Raw genomic sequence first — 18640 nt, 5'->3', positions numbered from 1 at the left:
TATCTCACTCTTCTCATTCTACTTCTGAGTTCTGTCACCCAATAGTGGAGCTTCTTGGTGAAAGGTCGGGGTGGTTTATGGAAGTGGTCTCAATGTGGAATATATTTTTAATTATTTATTTAATTATTTATTTTTAAATTTTATTATGTTATGTTAGTCACCATACAATACATCATTAGTTTTTGATGTGGTGATCCACAATCCATTGTTTTCGTATAACACCCAGTGCTCCATGCAGTACGTGCCCTCCTTAATACCCATCACCGGGCTAACCCATCCCCCCACCCCCCTCCCCTCTGGAACCTTCAGTTTGTTTCTCAGAGTCCATAGTCTCTCATGGTTCATCTCTCCCTCCAATTCCCCCTCCCCATTTTTCCCTTCCTTCTCCTAATGTCCTCCATGTTATGCCTTATGTTCCACAAATAAGTGAAACCATATAATTGACTTTCTCTGCTTGACTTATTTCACTTAGCATAATCTCCTCCAGTCCCATCCATGTTGATGTAAAAGTTGGGTATTCATCTTTTCTGATGGCTGAGTAATATTGCATTGTATATATGGACCACATCTTCTTTATCCATTCATCTGTTGAAGGGCATCTCGGCTCTTTCCACAGTTTGGCTATTGCGGACATTGCTGCTATGAACATTGGGGTACATATGGCCCTTCTTTTCACTACATCTGTGTCTTTGGGGTAAATACCCAGTAGTGCAATTGCTGGGTCATAGGATAGCTCTGTTTTTAAATTTTTGAGGAACCTCCACACTGTTTTCCAAAGTGGCTGTACCAAGTTGCATTCCCACCAACAGTGTAAGAGGGTTCCCCTTTCTCCACAACCTCTCCAACATTTGTTGTTTCTTTCCCTGTCCATTTTGGCCGTTCTAACTGGTGTAAGGTGGTATCTCAGTGTGGTTTTGATTTGGATTTCCCTGATGGCTAATGATGATGAACATTTTTTCATGTGTCTGTTAGCCATTTGTATGTCTTCTTCAGAGAAGTGTCTGTTCATCTCTTCTGCCCACTTTTTGACTTGATTATTTGTTTTTTGGGTGTTGAGTTTGAGAAGTTCTTTATAGATCTTGGATACCAGCCCTTTATCTGTAGTGTCATTTGCAAATATCTTCTCCCATTCTGTGGGTTGCCTCTTTGTTTTGTTGACTGTTTCCTTTGCTGTGCAGAAGCTTTTTATCTTGATGAAGTCCCAAAAGTTCATTTTTGCTTTTGTTTCACTAGCTTTTGGGGATGTATCTTGAAAGAAGTTGCTGTGGCCGATGTCAAAGAGGTTACTGCCTATGTTCTCCTCTAGGATTTTGATGGATTCCTGTCTCACATTGAGGTCTTTCATCCACTTTGAGTTTATCTTTGTGAATGGCGTTAGAGAATGGTCAAGTTTCATTCTTCTGCATGTGGCTGTTCAATTTTCCCAGCACCATTTATTGAAGAGACTGTCTTTTTTCCATTGCATGTTTTTTCCTGCTTTGTCAAAGATTATTTGACCATAGAGTTGAGGGTCCATATCTGGGTTCTCTATTCTGTTCCATTGGTCTGTATGTCTGTTTTTGTGCCAGTACCATGCTGTCTTGGTGATCACTGATTTGTAATATAGCTTGAAATCGGGCAACGTGATGCCCCCAGCTTTGTTTTTCTTTTTCAACAGTTCCTTGGCGATTCGGGGTCTTTTCCGATTCCATACAAATTTTAGGATTGTTTGTTCCAGCACTTTGAAAAATGTCATTGGAATTTTGATCGGGATGGCATTGAAGGTACAGATTGCTCTGGGTAGCATAGACATTTTAACAATGTTTATTCTTCCGATCCATGAGCATGGAATATTTTTCCATCTTTTTATGTCTTCTTCAATTTCTTTCATGAGTGTTTTGTAGTTCCTAGAGTATAGATCCTTTACCTCTTTGGTTAGGTTTATTCCGAGGTATCTTATGGTTTTTGGTGCTATTATAAATGGAATAGTTTCTTTAATTTCTCTTTCTACAGTTGTGTTGTTAGTGTATAAGAAAGCAACTGATTTCTGTGCATTGATTTTGTATCCTGCCACATTACTGAATTGCTGGATGAGTTCTAGTAATTTGCGGGTGGAGTCTTTTGGGTTTTCCACATAAAGTATCATGTCGTCTGCGAAAAGAGAGAGTTTGACTTCTTCTTTGCCAATTTGAATACGTTTTATTTCTTTTTGTTGTCTGATTGCTGTTGCTAGGACTTCTAGTACTATGTTGAACAACAGTGGTGAGAGTGGGCACCCTTGACGTGTTCCTGATCTTAAGGGAAAGGCTCTCAGCTTTTCCCCATTGAGGATGATATTCGCTGTGGGTTTTTCACAGATGGATTTTATGAGCTTGAGGAATGTTCCCTCTATCCCTATACTCTGAAGAGTTTTAATCAGGAAAGGATGTTGTATTTTGTCAAATGCTTTTTCTGCATCAATTGAGAGGACCATATGGTTCTTCTCCCTCCTCTTATTAATGTGTTCTATCACATTGATTGATTTGCGAATGTTGAACCACCCTTGCATCCCGGGGATAAATCCCACTTGGTCGTGGTGGATGATCCTTTTAATGTATTGTTGGATCCTATTAGCTAGGATTTTGTTGAGGATTTTGGAATCCATATTCATCAGGGATATCGGTCTGAAATTCTCCTTTTTGATGGGGTCTTTGCCTGATTTGGGGATTAAGGTAATGCTGGCCTCATAGAATGAGTTTGGAAGTTTTCCTTCTGTTTCTATTTTTTGAAACAGCTTCAGTACAATAGGTATTATTTCTTCTTTGAATGTTTGGTAGAATGCCCCAGGGAATCCATCAGGCCCTGGACTCTTGTTTTTTGGGAGATTTTTGATCACTGCTTCAATCTCGTTACTGGTTATTGGCCTATTCAGGTTGTCAGTTTCTTCCTGTTTCAGTCTTGGCAGCTTATAGGTTTCCAGGAAGGCCTCCATTTCATCCAGATTGCTCAGTTTATTGGCATATAGTTGTTGATAATAATTTCTAATAATTGTTTCTATTTCCTTGGTGTTAGTCGTGATCTCTCCCCTTTCATTCATAATTTTATTAATTTGGGTCCTTTCTCTCTTCTTTTGGATAAGTCTGGCCAGTGGTTTATCAATCTTATTAATTCTTTCAAAGAATCAACTTCTAGTTTCGCTGATCTGATCTACTGTGTTTCTGGTTTCTAATTCATTGATTTCTGCTCTAATTTTAATTATTTCTCTTCTAATGCGTGGCTTAGGTGTCGTTTGTTGCTTTTTCTCTAGTTCTTTAAGGTGTAGAGTTAGTTGGTGAATTCGGGATTTTTCTATTTTTTGAGTGAGGCTTGGATGGCTATGTATTTCCCCCTTAGGACTGCCTTTGCAGTATCCCATAGGTTTTGGACCGATGTGTTTTCGTTCTCATTGATTTCCATGAATTGTTTAAGTTCTTCTTTGATTTCTTGGTTGACCCAAACATTCTTGAGCAGAGTGGTCTTTAGCTTCCAAGTGTTTGAATTTCTGCCAAATTTTTTTTTGTGATTGAGTTCCAGTTTTAGAGCATTGTGGTCTGAGAATATGCAGGGAATAATCTCAATCTTTTGTTATTGGTTGAGACCTGATTTGTGACCCAGTATGTGGTCTATTCTGGAGAAAGTTCCATGTGCGCTCAAGAATGAGTATTCTGTTGTTTTGGGGTGGAATGTTCTGTAAATATCTATGAGGTCCATCTGGTCCAATGTATCATTCAAAGCTCTTGTTTCCTTGTTGATTTTCTGCTTAGGTGATCTGTCCATTGCTGAGAGTGGAGTATTGAGGTCTCCTACAATTAACGTATTGTTATCAATATGACTCTTTATTTTGGTTAACAGTTGGCTTATGTATATGGCTGCTCCCATGTTGGGGGCGTAGATTTTTACAATTGTTAGATCTTCTTGTTGGATAGACCCTTTAAGAATGATATAGTGTCCTTCTGTGTCTCTTATTACAGACTTTAGTTTAAAATCTAATTTGTCTGATATAAGAATTGCTACCCCAGCTTTCTTTTGAGGTCCGCTGGCATGGAAGATAGATCTCCATCCCTTCACTTTCAGTCTGGATGTATGTTTAGGTTCAAAATGAGTCTCTTGTAGACAGCATATGGATGGGTCCTGTCTTTTTATCCAATCTGCAACCCTGTGCCGTTTTATGGGAGCGTTTAGGCCATTCACGTTGAGAGTGATTATTGAAAGATATGAATTAATTGTCATCATGTTGCCTGTGAAGACATTGTTTTTATAGATTGTCCCTGTAAATTTCTGTTGTAGATCACTCTTGGGGTCTTTCTCCTTTATAGAACCCCCCTTAATATTTCTTGCAGGGCCGGCTTAGTGGTCACATATTCTTTCAACTTCTGCCGGTCGTGGAAGCTCTGCATCTCTCCATCCGTTCTAAATGAAAGCCTTGCCAGATAAAGTATTCTTGGCTGCATGTTCTTCTAATTTAGTACCCTGAATATGTCTTGCCAGGCCTTTCTGGCTTGCCAGGTCTCTGTGGATAGGTCTGACGTTATTCTGATGTTCCTCCCTCTGTACGTAAGGAATCTCTCCCCCCTAACTGCCCTTAAGATGGTTTCCTTGGTTCTAAGATTTGCAAGTTTTACTATTACATGCTGGGGTGTTGGCCTGTTTTCCTTGATCTTGGGAGGGGTCCTCTCTGCCTCTAGGACTCGAATGTTTGTTTCATTCCCCAGATTAGGGAAGTTCTCAGCTACGATTTGCTCAAATACATCTTCTAGCCCTCTCTCTCTCTCCACTCCCCCCGGGATTCCAATGATTCTGACATTGGAACGCCTCATGGTGTCACTTATTTCTCTGATTCTATTTTCATGGATTCTGAGTTGTTTTTCCCTGGCCTCCTCTTTTCCCTTTTTATCTATTATACTGTCTTCCAGATCACTTATTCTCTCTTCTGTCTCAGTTACCCTAACTGTTAGATTATCTAGATGGGATTGGATCTCATTGATAGCATTTTTAAGTTCTGCCAATTCACCTTTTATTTCTGCCCTTAGAGACTCTATGTTGCCATTAATTGATTTCTCCATTCTAGCCATTGTCTTCACAATTGCCAGCCTGAATTCCATCTCTGACATCTTGGTTATATCTGCATCCATTTGTAAATGTGCAGCATAAGTCATAATCTCTGAGTCTTTTCTGTTTGGGGGGCTCCTCCTCCTAGTCATTCTGTTGATGGGTGTTTGAGGGAATGTATAGAGTCCAAATTATTGACCAGAACCCAAGCAAGATGCACCTGTTTTCTTGGGACCTTAGGGTTGCTGGCCTCTTGTTTTCCCAGCCTGTCTTCTGCGGGAGGGGCCTGCCGCGCTGTCACTCAGGCAACCCTGTTTGGGCGGAGTTGCCCTGTGCCCCTGTGGCAGGGGATGGGCTCAGTGGGGATCAGTCTTTGGGGCTTTTGTTCTCTGGCGCCTTTCCCTGGCGGCTTTCCGCGTCTCTTCCGCGAGTCAGAGCAGAAGAGACCGTTTCCAACCCTCTGCCTCAGAGCAGAGAGACCGCAGTCTGTTCTTCAGTGAGCTCTCCAGGCCACACTGTCTCTGTTTCTGTCCGTGCTGCTATAAACTGCAGCGTCCTGGGTTGTGCGCCCCTCCGCAGCGCTCCCAGTCCTGCCTCCAGGTCGGGGCATGTCTCTGCCCTCTGTGCTTCTAAAACCGCCAGCCGCTCCCAGTTCGCGCATGCGACTCCACCGCTTGGGGTTCCCACCCTGGGGGGTTGCAGTTCACCGGCGTGACCCCGGCACACCGGGTTTCCGTCTCGGAGGCTGCAGTTGGCGTGCGCGACCATCCCTCTGGTTCCTGTCCAGGGGGGGCTGCGGTTCCCATGCGCAGGACCCCGCCAGTCTGGTTTTCCACCCCCGGGGCTGCCCTAAAGTTCTTTCCCGACGCTACCGGTCTGCGAGTCTGTGCCTGTCCACAGCGCTCGAGGCTGTTGCTCACCGGCGGTGTAGGATCCCCACGTCCAGGCACCCTCCCGCCGCAGTTTATCCTCCGATATCTGCCCGCAGGATCATGGCTCTCCGCTTAGTACCTCGAAACCAACCACCTGCAATATTCTGTTTGTAGAGATCCAGATCTTCTTACATCTCAGGCTGGTTTCGTGGGTGCTCAGAGTGGTCTGGTAGATATCCAGCTGAATTCCAGGGACCAGTTGAAATAGGGTCCCCTACTCCTCCGCCATCTTTCTCCCCTCCCCCAAGAATGCTTTGTAAAATACAAAAAGCTACAGAATTTAATCTGTGATTCCTACCACCTTCTCCCCAAGGTCTCTGTTTATCTGCATCCTTGCTTAGGGTTTGTTAGAATATGGACTTGTACATTCAGCCCCTCTGTGATCCACAGCACTACATTTATGAAGAAAATACAGGTGCTGATGGCCAGCCGAGCTTCTGGCATGTTGATATGTGTAGAGCAATCAAGTATAAGGTATGTGGTTCTTTCGGGTTTATGTTTCCAGATCATGTTCTTAGTATGCATGTTTCTGCATTAATATCTGTGAACAGTCATACTCATTTTAAATATTTTCTTTTCCTTGTTCTCCTTACCAGTTCATGAGACAATTTCCCTCAGACTTGGTATGTGAGCCTGAAAAGGCACCCCGACACTTAGGTTCATTACCCTGTCGAGTGGCTGTACCTTATGGCCTACAGCGTGAGGGAGAGGAAACCCAGGGTCCACTGCCACCTCAGACACCAGGTCTTAGCTCCTGTGGTTCAAACTACAGACCTTTTAGGCAGATACCATGAATGATTCTAGCCCTGGAGGATAAACTCTGCAGGGAGAACATTTTCCTTTCTCCTGTTTCTTCGAGAACAAAGGACAGAAAGGTGGCTGCTAAGGCTCCCAGAACCCAAGCCTCTTGCTTGAATTTATAAAAAAGCAAACTTTTGGTTAATAAAGCTTGTAGAATGTGGATACAAGTTGAAATTCTGGGAAGATAAGCTTCCACGCTTCATAGACATCTGTATTAGTTTCCTAGGGCTGTCTTCAGAAAGACTTAAAACAACAGAAGTTGATTCTTTCACAGTTCCAGAAGTCTGAAATCAGGATGTGGAAAGGCTTGGCTCCTACTGGAGGCTCTGAACTGGGACCTGTTCTGTGCTTCTCTCTTGGCTCCTGGTGGAGCTGGCAATGCTCGGCATTCCTCAGCTTGGGGACATGCGACACAAATCTCTGCCGCCCTCTTCACGGGTCTTCTCCCTGTAGGTCTCTGTGTCCAAATTTCCCCTCTTTTTATAAAGGCACCAGTCACATTGGATTAAGGGCCTACCTTACTCCAGTATGACTTCATCTTAATTTAACTATTATATTTTAGGGACCCCCTTTCCAAATAAGGTCACATTTTGAGATTCCAGGGGTTAGGACTTCCACATATCATTTTTGAAAGACACGATTCAACCCACAAGAATATCTAAGTGCTGGATGTCTGCTCGGGGCATCTTCATCTGTAATATTGCCAAACAGCCAAGCCTTAGGTCCAAAGCCTTGTGTTACTATTTCTAACACAAACTTTTATATCCTACAGTGCTTTCATTTTTGTGATTACTGGGAAAAATTAAGAAAGAATTTTTCAGTGAAGATTTAGCAATGGGCATTCAATTTAGTCACGGTTTTTAAATTCAGAAGAGAAAGCACTGATCTTATAACATAATAATTTTTTTTTAATGGAACGCTTTGGGGATTTAAAGCTCAGTGATTATAGGCTGAGGAGATAACGATTGTCTCCTGTTAATTCTTTTAGGTGAGTGAGAGATCTTCTATAAGACCTTAATTAGACCTTGTATGATTCATTTTATTTTTCTTCTTCTATAGATTATCTCTTAAAAGCAGTTTGGATTTGTGCTTTTGCAAGCATCAGGATTTTTGAATTTCACACTTAAAGCTGTGACTATTGATCTCAAAGATATTTTGTTTTCAAGATACATGGTCATTGAGCCTTTACATCTGGAGACTGAATTTCTGGTAAGAAATAATTTACAGAAATGTTCTTCATGTTTTTTGTTGTTTTTCAGCATGGAATAGATGAACATTAACATAACCATTTAGCTATAATTATAAATACATCAGATGTGATGCAGTTTTAATTATATAAGGCCAACTGAAAATGCAAAACATGAATATGTGATTTTAATTAAGAAACATGCATAATTACAAGGGGACTTCTCACAGGGAAGAGCATGGGAAAGTTCATTTTCACTCCTCTTTCCCCCTCTTCCCTTAAATGTTATTCTTGTTCATTAAATCCCCTAATATCCTCGGAAATGTTCTGCTCTGGTTTTCCTTTATTGCTCATAGACACTAGGAGTTAAAACCCAAATCCAACTGACAGCCAGTGTGAGAGCCTGTCTGAGAGCATCACTGTCTTTAGAATGGCGAAGTGGCCCACCATCATTCATTTGTATTGTCACCAAGCAAAATCTCAACAGAAGTGGATTTCTGACCCATCGACCATTTATTGAAGATATTTACATCAACATATACACAGTAGGAACTATATTACACTGTAAATTTATAAGAGCTTTATACTTAGTTTAAAGATTGGAGGCTGCCCTCTGTGTGCATATATCTTTATTAGTTTGCGTGAATCTTGATGTCTACATCCTCAAATCAATACGTGAACTTTGCAGATAGTGAAGAATACTAAGGCTCCATAAGTACTCACATACTGATAATACTTCCCTTAGAGTCGTCTTTATTCCCTTTGAATTGAGCACGATTAAATACCTGTTTACTTTGTTAGTAAGTAACATGAAGGGTGTGAACTTCTCATTATCAACAGTAACTATCAATTACACGATTAACCCTTAACAAATATATAAAAACTTACTAACCAATGGAATGCGGCCTCCTTCAGTGCTCTCCTTGGAGACATAGGCCAATAATGATACCATTTCTCAAGTCAGGGAGACCCAACAGCTGGGGCCTCGAACCATGAATCGCAGCGCTTCTGGAGGCAAATCACAGTTTCTTCCCATTCTTTCTTCTTCCAGGCTGATCTCAGAGCTACTTTGACCTGTAGTGTTAGCATAATGCCAAGTGCAATCATTGTCTTATATCTGATTTTCATGCATCCTAACAATAATTATGCATGTCATTAAATATTAGTCAGTGTTGAGGTAAGATTTACTTATTGCCACACAAAATTCTACTCTCATATGATCAGTTCACATATTTTGATGCTCAACAAAAATGGTGTTCTAGTGAGGAAAACAAATTAAAGGGGGAACACTTTCATCAATCTGGCAAAAACCTGATTTGGGATGATTCTTAGAATTGCTTAGCAACAAATCCCTTTCGTTTTACAATACTGGGTGCAATTTGAGTACTCGAAACACAATGAGAGGGAAATTTTCACTCATCCACTTAAGGATTTTTCACTGTTATTGCAAATGTTTAAGTGGATTTCTCAGAAACATGTTGGAATTTACAACAACAGCCTCCTTTTGAATTAGTGTCTTTTTATCTTTTAGAGGCATTTTTGGGGGAAACTTTGTTACTTAACACCCTTTAACCGATAACACAATGATCATTATGAAGATCATTTATCAAAAGCACTTATTAAAAGCACTTAGCTGGATTGAAGAGGTTTGTTGCTGTGGGAAAGAAATATTTCATTAAAGACCATTAACAGTGCAAAAGCCTCTCTGCAGCTTCCATGTTGTGGAAGGAGGAAGGGGTGTCAGAGGCATTTCGATGAGCAGCCAGTGGGCACGCAGGCTAGCGAACAGTGGTTTGTAGCTTAAGTCCTGCCAGATTTGACTCCCCAGCATTATCTCTCTCCTTCGTTATAAGCCACTAAGATGATTATCCTGTGTCAGTTTGCCATACAGAAGTTTCTGGGTGTCTGACTATGTGTGTCCATTGTTCAGAGAAGGATAAAGGGCAGAACTATTGCAGTGCTCACCCAGAAAGTGGATGGGCTTCTTCCGGGTTGTGCGAGAAACCCCAGTTTGCCACTTAATGATGTGCCTCAGAGATGTACCTGCTCTGAGAATGGGTTGTGAGATCCCGAGAGATACAACTTTCTGACCCATATGCAATACGTGCTTATTTAAGTGGAATAGATGGGGGCTGAGTGCTCAGTTTAATTGGCTTTTTTTTTTTATTAATAGGAAACTAAAATACTAATCTCGCCTTACTACTTTTCAATCACTAATTTTCAAACAATTAGAAAAAGATATTGAGTATAAAAACAACAAGTGGACATACTCTGAAATATGACCGCTGGAAAAAGCCTTTCCTGACTGTCCCACCTGGTTACATGCCACCCCCATTTTAACCAATTTCTAGTCCCACACTGGGTTTTGTTTTTTTTTCTCATAGCACTCAGCACCACCAGAAATGATGAGGAATATATGCTGGATTACATGCGCACTGCATTTTCTCTGTTAGAAAACAAGTTCCATGAGGACCCTGGCACAACGCCTGTCTCGTCCACCACAGAATCCCAGACACTGACCAGCCCCTGGCACCTAGTGGGAGCTCAGTGTATTTGTTGCCTGAAGGGGTAGATTTCAGAGTATCTTAGAGTAAGGTTTCCCAAATTGCATGTTAAGGAAGATCATTTCTATGGAATTTTAGTAAATATTACATGATAAAGGGGATCTGAGGTCAAATAAATTTGGGAAATGATGGGATAAACAAAGCTAAACAGATGCAGTAAACATAGGATTTCTGAGCATCTTTACAAATCCTAATTATCTCATCACAGAGCCCTCTTTTGTTGAGGAGCATCTTGACCAACATGCAGAGCACTAGACTTTGGGAAGCGTTGCTGAATAGAAAATGAGGACACGGGGTGCCTGGGTGGCTCAGTCAGTTGGACTTCCGACTCTTGATTTCAGCTCCGGTCGTGATCTCGGCGTTGTGGGATCTGGCCCTGTGTCTGCCTGTGTTGGGCTCTGCAGCGGGTTCCACACTGGGCTTGGAGCTTGCTTGGGATTCTCTCTCTCTCTCTCTGCCCATCCCTCTGGCTCGTGTGCTCTCTCTCTCTTAAAAAAAAAAAAGAAAAGAGAAGAAAACAGACAATTCTGTTACTTGGGATTAGTGATGATTTGGATTCCATATACATAGGAATATATTACAGATTAGATATGCTCCTTTAAGTGAAGTAATCCATGTCAAATGGCCAATAACATTGGGAAATGTGTGGGGAAAAAAGGTAGAATTGTGGTATGTGACCCTTGGGTATGGTTGAATCCAAAATCTCACCACCTTGTTCATTTCTTGAGCCTAATGATTTCCTGAGAACAGCTCAGGGTCATATGGCAAAGCATGAAGACAAGAGAAGTCAGAGCAACAGTTCTGTTTCTATATCATGAACTTCTGTGACCTGCATGTATCAGCAGTGTATCCATTCAATAAGATGCCTTTTACTTTTTCTATGATAGTCCCTTTTACTTTGCTTTTTTAATCGCAATGCTTTCTATTTAAGAACCACCTTTTGACCTTGATCTTGGGTGTACATTTTTCTCCTGGACTTTCAATAAGTTTTTTAAAATGATCTTTTGACTTCTTATGGGACTTTTTTCTTTTTTACTTTTTTCAGCTATGCATTTGATATTATTTCCCTAACCAATGCTGTTATTTTATAATAGCAACTTTCCCCAAAATTGAATAATCAAATGGTTTTTCTCTCCCTGGTTGTGTCTGTCCTGATATTATTATGTTAAATTTGATCTTATGGTGAGAAAATATTACAGAGTTGTTCTACCTCAGATGTTCTCTGAATCATTTTTTATTGCTCAGAGCCTTGTCTAATTTCTTTCATTTTCTTTGGTATACCAAAATTACCTATTTTATGGAATGGTAACATAAAAAAAAAAAAACACCCAAATTTTGCATTTGGTCCTGATGAATTATTTTGCTGCCATGTAGAAATCTAAGATGCTTCCTACCACTAAATGGTCTAATTTCACCTCTTTCTCAAAGTGCATAAACATTTCCTTCTAGTCTTATTGCTAGTAGGTGCTCTCCGTCTGAGGTTCCTGATTTGCAGACCACCAATTCCAGTGAGTCACTGAGTTCCTTCCCGAGTCCATATAGCTACTAACCATGTCTGTAAGCAGAATGATGTCTTGGATATGTATGGATTAGTATTTTTCGAATATAAGTAGCACTTAAAATTAACTAATTCAAATTATTTAAAAGCATTAACAAATTCATAGGGGTTTGTCTCTTATGTATTTTCTTGGTAAAGGATAATAAAGTATAAATATGATCTTAAAAGGGCCTAGGAAATGTTTTGGTGTTAAAAGCATCCTCCAAGTTTCTTCCCTCTTTCTTTAAGATGTTCACCCTATTATAGTACATGTGGTTGTCCCTGCACATTATGCTACACATAATTCTACATTCCCTCCTATTCCTCTCTTGCTTTTAGATTTTATACCCAGCAGTGTACCAAATGGTTTTAAGAGTGTGGAACCCCTTTCCTTTAATAATATCTGTTCATTCATTTTTCATACCTTGAAAAATATGCATAGGGTTCACACTGACTGGTTCTCACTGCTGGCTGCATATAAGAATCACCTGCAGAGGTTGAAACACCACAGACGATCCCCACCCACTGGATGAGCATCTCCTGGGAAGAGAGGCTAGTTGGGCACCTCTGTTTTGGAGTTCCCTGGGAGATACAAATGCATAGCAAGTGGGGAAAAACAGCTGCCAACTGTGGGCCAAGCATTATGCTTGGTGCCCAGCTTCACGGGAGTGAACACGTTAGATTCGGGAATCATCTTGTCTGAGAGCCTGGCCTTGTGGGAAATCTCCCAGCAACTTCTCTTTGAGTCCAGTCAGCTTGTCAACATTTGCATTGTATTTCAAGACCCTGCCATTATTGCATAAAAATTAAATTACTTAATTAGAAAATGCCAGATATAACTGTTTGGTTCTTGGCCTTCAAAGCTCAGATACCAGACTGTCTGGCTCTAGGCTGCATGCCTGGCAAAGCGAGTGCACAGTGCCTGGCACACAGGCATCCATCAATAAATGTTTGTGTTGAATGAACAATCAAGTAAAAGAGCAGTGCTCGGTATAAAGGACTTGTTTGCCAACTTCAGAGTGTCAGTTATTAGTAGTGGGGAAAAAGTGCCCAGAGGACAAATTCCTGATTCACAGAAAGTGGTCACTTACATGCAAGGCTTTTTCTATTAAATTTCAAGCATATTAGAGTCCTTACTGCCGAATATGACAAATTGTCCTTAATTCTGAGCAGAATAAACTAAATTTAGGTTTCTTTCCTACTGAAGCACTTCCCAATTTTTTTGGTTGCTGTTACTGTTCCAGGTTTGGTTTCCCTCCCTCCCTCCCTCCCTCCCTACTCCCCTCCCTCCCTCCATCCCTCCCTTCCTTCCTTCCTTCCTTCCTTCCCTTCTCTCTTCTCTCTTTCCTTCCCTCTAAGGCTGAGAAGACTTTAACCCACCTTCTTGCCTACTAGATGACTTCGGGAAATCTGGGGAAGCTTCATCCCGTGTATTTCCTCATCTGTAAAATGGAAATAACAGTATCTACCACATCCTGTTTAAGACACTGAATGACATATAAAAACACATTTAACATGATAAATAGGAAGTGCTGTATAAATGTAAATTGTATTTGGCCATACTCTAATCTCATTTTACAGATGAGGAAAATGAGACCTAGAGAGTTTCACCAACATTCTCAAGGGCCCTCAGCTACCTAGGACTGGGTACATACTTGGTATGTGGTGGCAGAGGTAGATGCCCCAGGGAGGGGTGTACCTTGATTATAGAAACATCTGTTTCTATAACAGGAGGGTGGCATAGGTAGGGCTCTGTAGGAAGCATGTATAAGTCTGTAACAAAATTCCTGAGAATAGAAGGGAGGATGACAATGAAAATAATAGAAAAGAATGACTACAGGTAAGAGGCACATTGGGACTTTGGCCACATGGAAGGCAAGTGGATCGAATGAAGAAGGATGGTGTATCAGTTATTTATTTCAGAATCTTGCTGCACAAGAAACCACTCCAAAACTCAGTGGCTTAAAATAGTAAGAATTTATTGCTCATGTATTGGGGTGTTTGACTAGCTGTCAGTTGATCTGGAATGATTTTAGCTGGGATGACTGGGGCAGCTCCATTCTGCTCCATAGATGTCTTATCTTACATCAGGCTGACCCAGGCACACTCTCCTGATGATGGCAGAGGGCAGGAGTGAGTAAGCAACAATGCACAAGCACTTTTCAGGACTCTATTTGCATCGTACCTGTTAGTATCCACTGGTCAAGGCAAGTCACAAGGCCAAACATGCTTTGGGAGTGAGGCATGTGCCTTGATAGGACCTAGTTCTGCTTTCTAAGAGTGGTTCTCCGCAGCTCTTGTCTCTGCCGTCCAAGATGTCCTCATTTTTGTTTTCCTTCTTGGCTGTTTCTGAAAAGGGATTGGAAGATGTACCCTTTGAACAGCTTTCTCAACCTGCTTCTTTTATCTTGAACAGTCTTGGTTCCTTTGAGGTTACTCTATGTATTAAAAACAAAATCCACAATTTTTTGGAGATGTGCTTCTCTCTCTGTGTAATCCTTGATGTTTTCTGTATTTTATATTGCTGTGGGACAGTGCCCTTAAGAATCTTGAGCACTGCCTGGGTGGCTCAGTTGGTTAAAGCATCTAACTCTTGATTTCGGCTCAGGTCATGATCTCAGGGTTGTGAGATTGAGCCCCATGTAGGGCTCCATGATGGGCATGGAGCCTGCTTGAGATTCTCGCTCTCTTTTGCCTGTGCCCCTACCCACCCCCCCAAAAAGAAAAAAAGAATCTTGAAAGCCCATTTGTTGAGCTTTGTGGGTCTGCAAGGCACCACTTTAATTATCCAAGACGTCTCAACAAAAGGTCTCAAAGACACACCCTTAATTTGGTCTTTACCCATGGCCATGTCTTAATTTGAGAATCTTTTCTGGCTTGAAAGTTTGGAGATGAAAATCAGTTTTATTTTCCGAACTAGCAGATTGTGGCACAACTATATTGTGAGTTCATCTCCCAAGTTGTTCAGTTATTTTCTGAGTTCACCTCTTCCTTGTAATTCTTCATTATACACAGCTAGTTAGAAACAGCTGACACTATTAGTATTCAGCCTTCAACTTTCTTTGCTCAAGTCTAGAATTTCATCAGGAGCATTTTCTGTCTTACATTACATGGTTTGCCACTAGGATAACATGAGTCACCCAACTTCCCATCCTCCTAAAACAGTTTTCTTACCACTTTTTCTAGGTTTCTACAGCAGTTTTATTTCCATGTTTCTAGGCTCTACTTACCAACTAGTCACAAACCAATGCCACATACTTTGGGCTTGGGTTATAGCAATACCTATGCACCTATCTACCAATTTCTGAGTCAGTTATTTATTGCCATGGTAATGATACACAACCATCAGCCCAAAACTCATGGCTTAAAATAATGTGTTTATTACTTAAGCATGTAGGTTCTTGGGTGGGCTTGTGTATCTGGAAGTTGGTTGACTGTCAGCTGTTCTAGGACACCCTTTGCTGTGATCACTGGAGCACCTTAGCCCTGCTTCGTATGTCTCTTGTCTTCCAGCAGGCTAGCCTGGTTATGTTCTCATACTGGTAGCAAGTGATGGAGGGCAAGCAAGCACCAACATGCGAGTGCTTTTCACTGGGGTTCAGAAATGTTCAAGACTCTGTGCTACACTGGCTAACATCCCATTAGCCAAAATGAATTGCATACTAAGTCCAGAGTTGGGAAATTATACCCTGCCTACTAAAAGGTAAAGATATAGGGACAGACAAAGAATTAAGGTCATTAGTGTAACTGATACAGATGGAAAGTGAGAAAGGATATTACCTCTAATGCTGACCCGTGATGGACATTTGGGATCCAAGATCCAGTGCTCAACTGGGAATCAAGTACAACTCTGCAAATCAGAAGAGATAATCGACTTTTTATATCAGAAGAGAAAGTGAGGGTCCAATTCAGCAGCAGGACACCATGACCATAATGGAGACAGGCCAAACAGCAAAATGGAAGTAAGGAGGGTGTGTGATATTAAGACTTTGGGTTGTTTGTCTTTTCACAGAAAATAACTCATTCAGTAGGAAAGGGATGTTGGGAGCAGAATCCGGCCTTCTAGAAAAAGGACTAACAAGAACTAGTAGGGTCTGAAGGCCCTGGGCATGATAGTTAAGATTCAAAGTTAGGTTCTGTCCTATAGTGGGGGGAAACTAGAGGATTTGGCAGGGAAATAGTGGACTCTTGAAAATGGGGAGGCAAAAGGACAGGGACTGTCACAGCATAGAAGCCCATCACCAGCATATGGGCCCAAGTATACCAATGATAACTGAGCAGAGACTCCACATATATAGCTTAACTAAATCAAGATTCTTTTTACAGTAACTTGAAGTAAGTTCCTATAGCCCTTTACATTTATGGCCCCATTTGCACATACATCATTTCATTGGATGCTCACACCCTGTAAGTAGGCAGAACAAACATTATCTCAAATTTTCTTTTTTTAAAAAAAGATTTATTTATTTTAGAGAGAGAGAGAGAGTAAGCAAGCAGGGGGAGGGGCAGAGGGAGAGAGAGAATCCTGAAGCAGACTCCCTGCTGAGTACAGAGCCCGACACGGGGCTTGATCTCACAACCCCAAGATCATGAGCTGAGCCAAAACCAAGAGATGGATGCTCAACCGACTAAGCCACACAGGCATTCCTCAGATTTGTATATGAGAAAAATTGGGTCCAGAAATGTCACACAACTTGTCCAAGTTACCGAGATGGTAGGTGACAAGACTGGATTCAGAATCCATCCCATGCTCACCTGAGATGCACTCTACATTGCTGCAGAACAGTTAGTGAGGAGTGATGTTATGCTGGTAGGGCACTGTGGAAGACCTTTCTGGAAGAAAGATACAGGGGGTTCTTTTCTCATGTGGATTGTAGAAATGGCACAGAGGAAAAGCAAAACACAAATGGCAGTCTTCCATTTTCCAGATACCTCTGGGAAATGCATTCTAGTAAAAGCAGAGAATTTGGCATATTCTTGTTCTGCCTTTCTTAGAAAGAAGAGGAATCAAGGAGGGGGTAATTTCTCTGCTGGAATATGTCTCATTATCAAAGAAGGGGTTAAAGATGTGGAAATTATGGGAATCTATGTAGAAAATGTTGTTTGAAACTGAGAAGAGTGTGAGATTTCACCCTTCTTTACAAGTTAACAGGTCAGCCTGCCACAATTATAAATATACCAACAGGAAGCAAACATGAGGTCTCTGGATCAGAGACCGTTTATTACTCATGAAGCCCTGAGCCCCAATTCCTACAGAGTTGCACAGAGAGCTACTTAAAATGTTGTAGTTAAACCACTACAAGCCAAAGAAAATTACTCTTCTTTCTGAGTGTGGTCACTAGCCGCATTGATAGGAGTGTGGGTAGGATTAGGGGCTGAGAGGGAAGATGGATATGAAGTGGGGAAAGCAAGGATAACCTGGGAGCCACGGGTACTAGCTGGGATCCAGGAGGATGGACTGGAATCTGTGTTTGTCTCTCATAGCCTTCTAACCTCCAACTTTGATGATGGGGGTGTTGACCGGGAGCGGCTGGCACCCTTTGTCAACAAGCTAAACACTCTCCTGACCATAGAGTCACAGAAGTTGAAGGTGACTCCCCAGTCAGCAGGAGCTAGAGTTGCTGTAGTCCAGCGAGGTAAGCAGGCAGATCAATAATGCTTCCAGCCCAGCTCTGATCTTCAAATCCTTCAAAGCAATATGGCTTCTACGTCACTACCATCTTCCAAATCACCTGCAAAATGACTCTTACCCTCCCCACAGAATTATACAGACACAGACACACAGATACACACACACACACACACACACACACACACACACACACACAGGAATTCTGGGAAATGTAGTTTTAGCTCAGCTAAATTGACAGTCCTAATCCCTACGCCCTGATCTGTGTTAATTAGACTCAGGAGATGCCTTTAAGCATCACTAGGGTCTTTCATATGGGCTTTCAGACTGTTGAATCGTCTTTCAGTCTTCTCTTTTCTGCACTATGCCATCCTAAGCCTCTGTCTTTTCCTTATATTTTTGCTACTCTTGAATCATCCTCTTTCTTATTTGTATTCTCCAAGACTCCCCATCACTCTGTAGATGATGTGGCCAAGTGCCAGGCAGTACCCTGGCAAAGGCCCAGGCATCTCGGCTTATAGGAATGAGAACCTCATGGTTCTCATGCTTTGTTCTATGTCCTTATGATTTTTAAGCTGTGTTTGTGCTGAGCTAGGTGTGTGTTGTGTTTCTGCAGTCAAGCATGCCTTGTTAGGAAGTCTGTCTTACATACAGATTTACTGAACCTGGTGCTGACTGCATCCCCTGATTTCGAGTGGGTCAGAGTGTTTTTCTTAACAAAGAAGAGCAGTATGCTTTGGCACAGCTGCTTGGTATTTTTCCTAGAATGCTAGAAGGAAGCAGACATTCATTTGGTTTTGCCAGTCTCTCTTTGTCTAAATTGTCCCATTTGGCTTAGCCTGTTGGCTTTAGTCTATTAGGATAGCAATGTGGGAAACTGTTCCTCTTGGTTTATGAGCTTGAACCCAAGTGCATCAAAGTGTGCCTTAGCAGGACAGAGATTTA

This window comes from Neomonachus schauinslandi, chromosome 3 (assembly GCF_002201575.2).
Source record: "Neomonachus schauinslandi chromosome 3, ASM220157v2, whole genome shotgun sequence".
Taxonomy (NCBI): domain Eukaryota; kingdom Metazoa; phylum Chordata; class Mammalia; order Carnivora; family Phocidae; genus Neomonachus; species Neomonachus schauinslandi.
The sequence above is the reverse complement of the archived record's forward strand: the minus strand, read 5'-3'. Positions refer to the sequence as shown.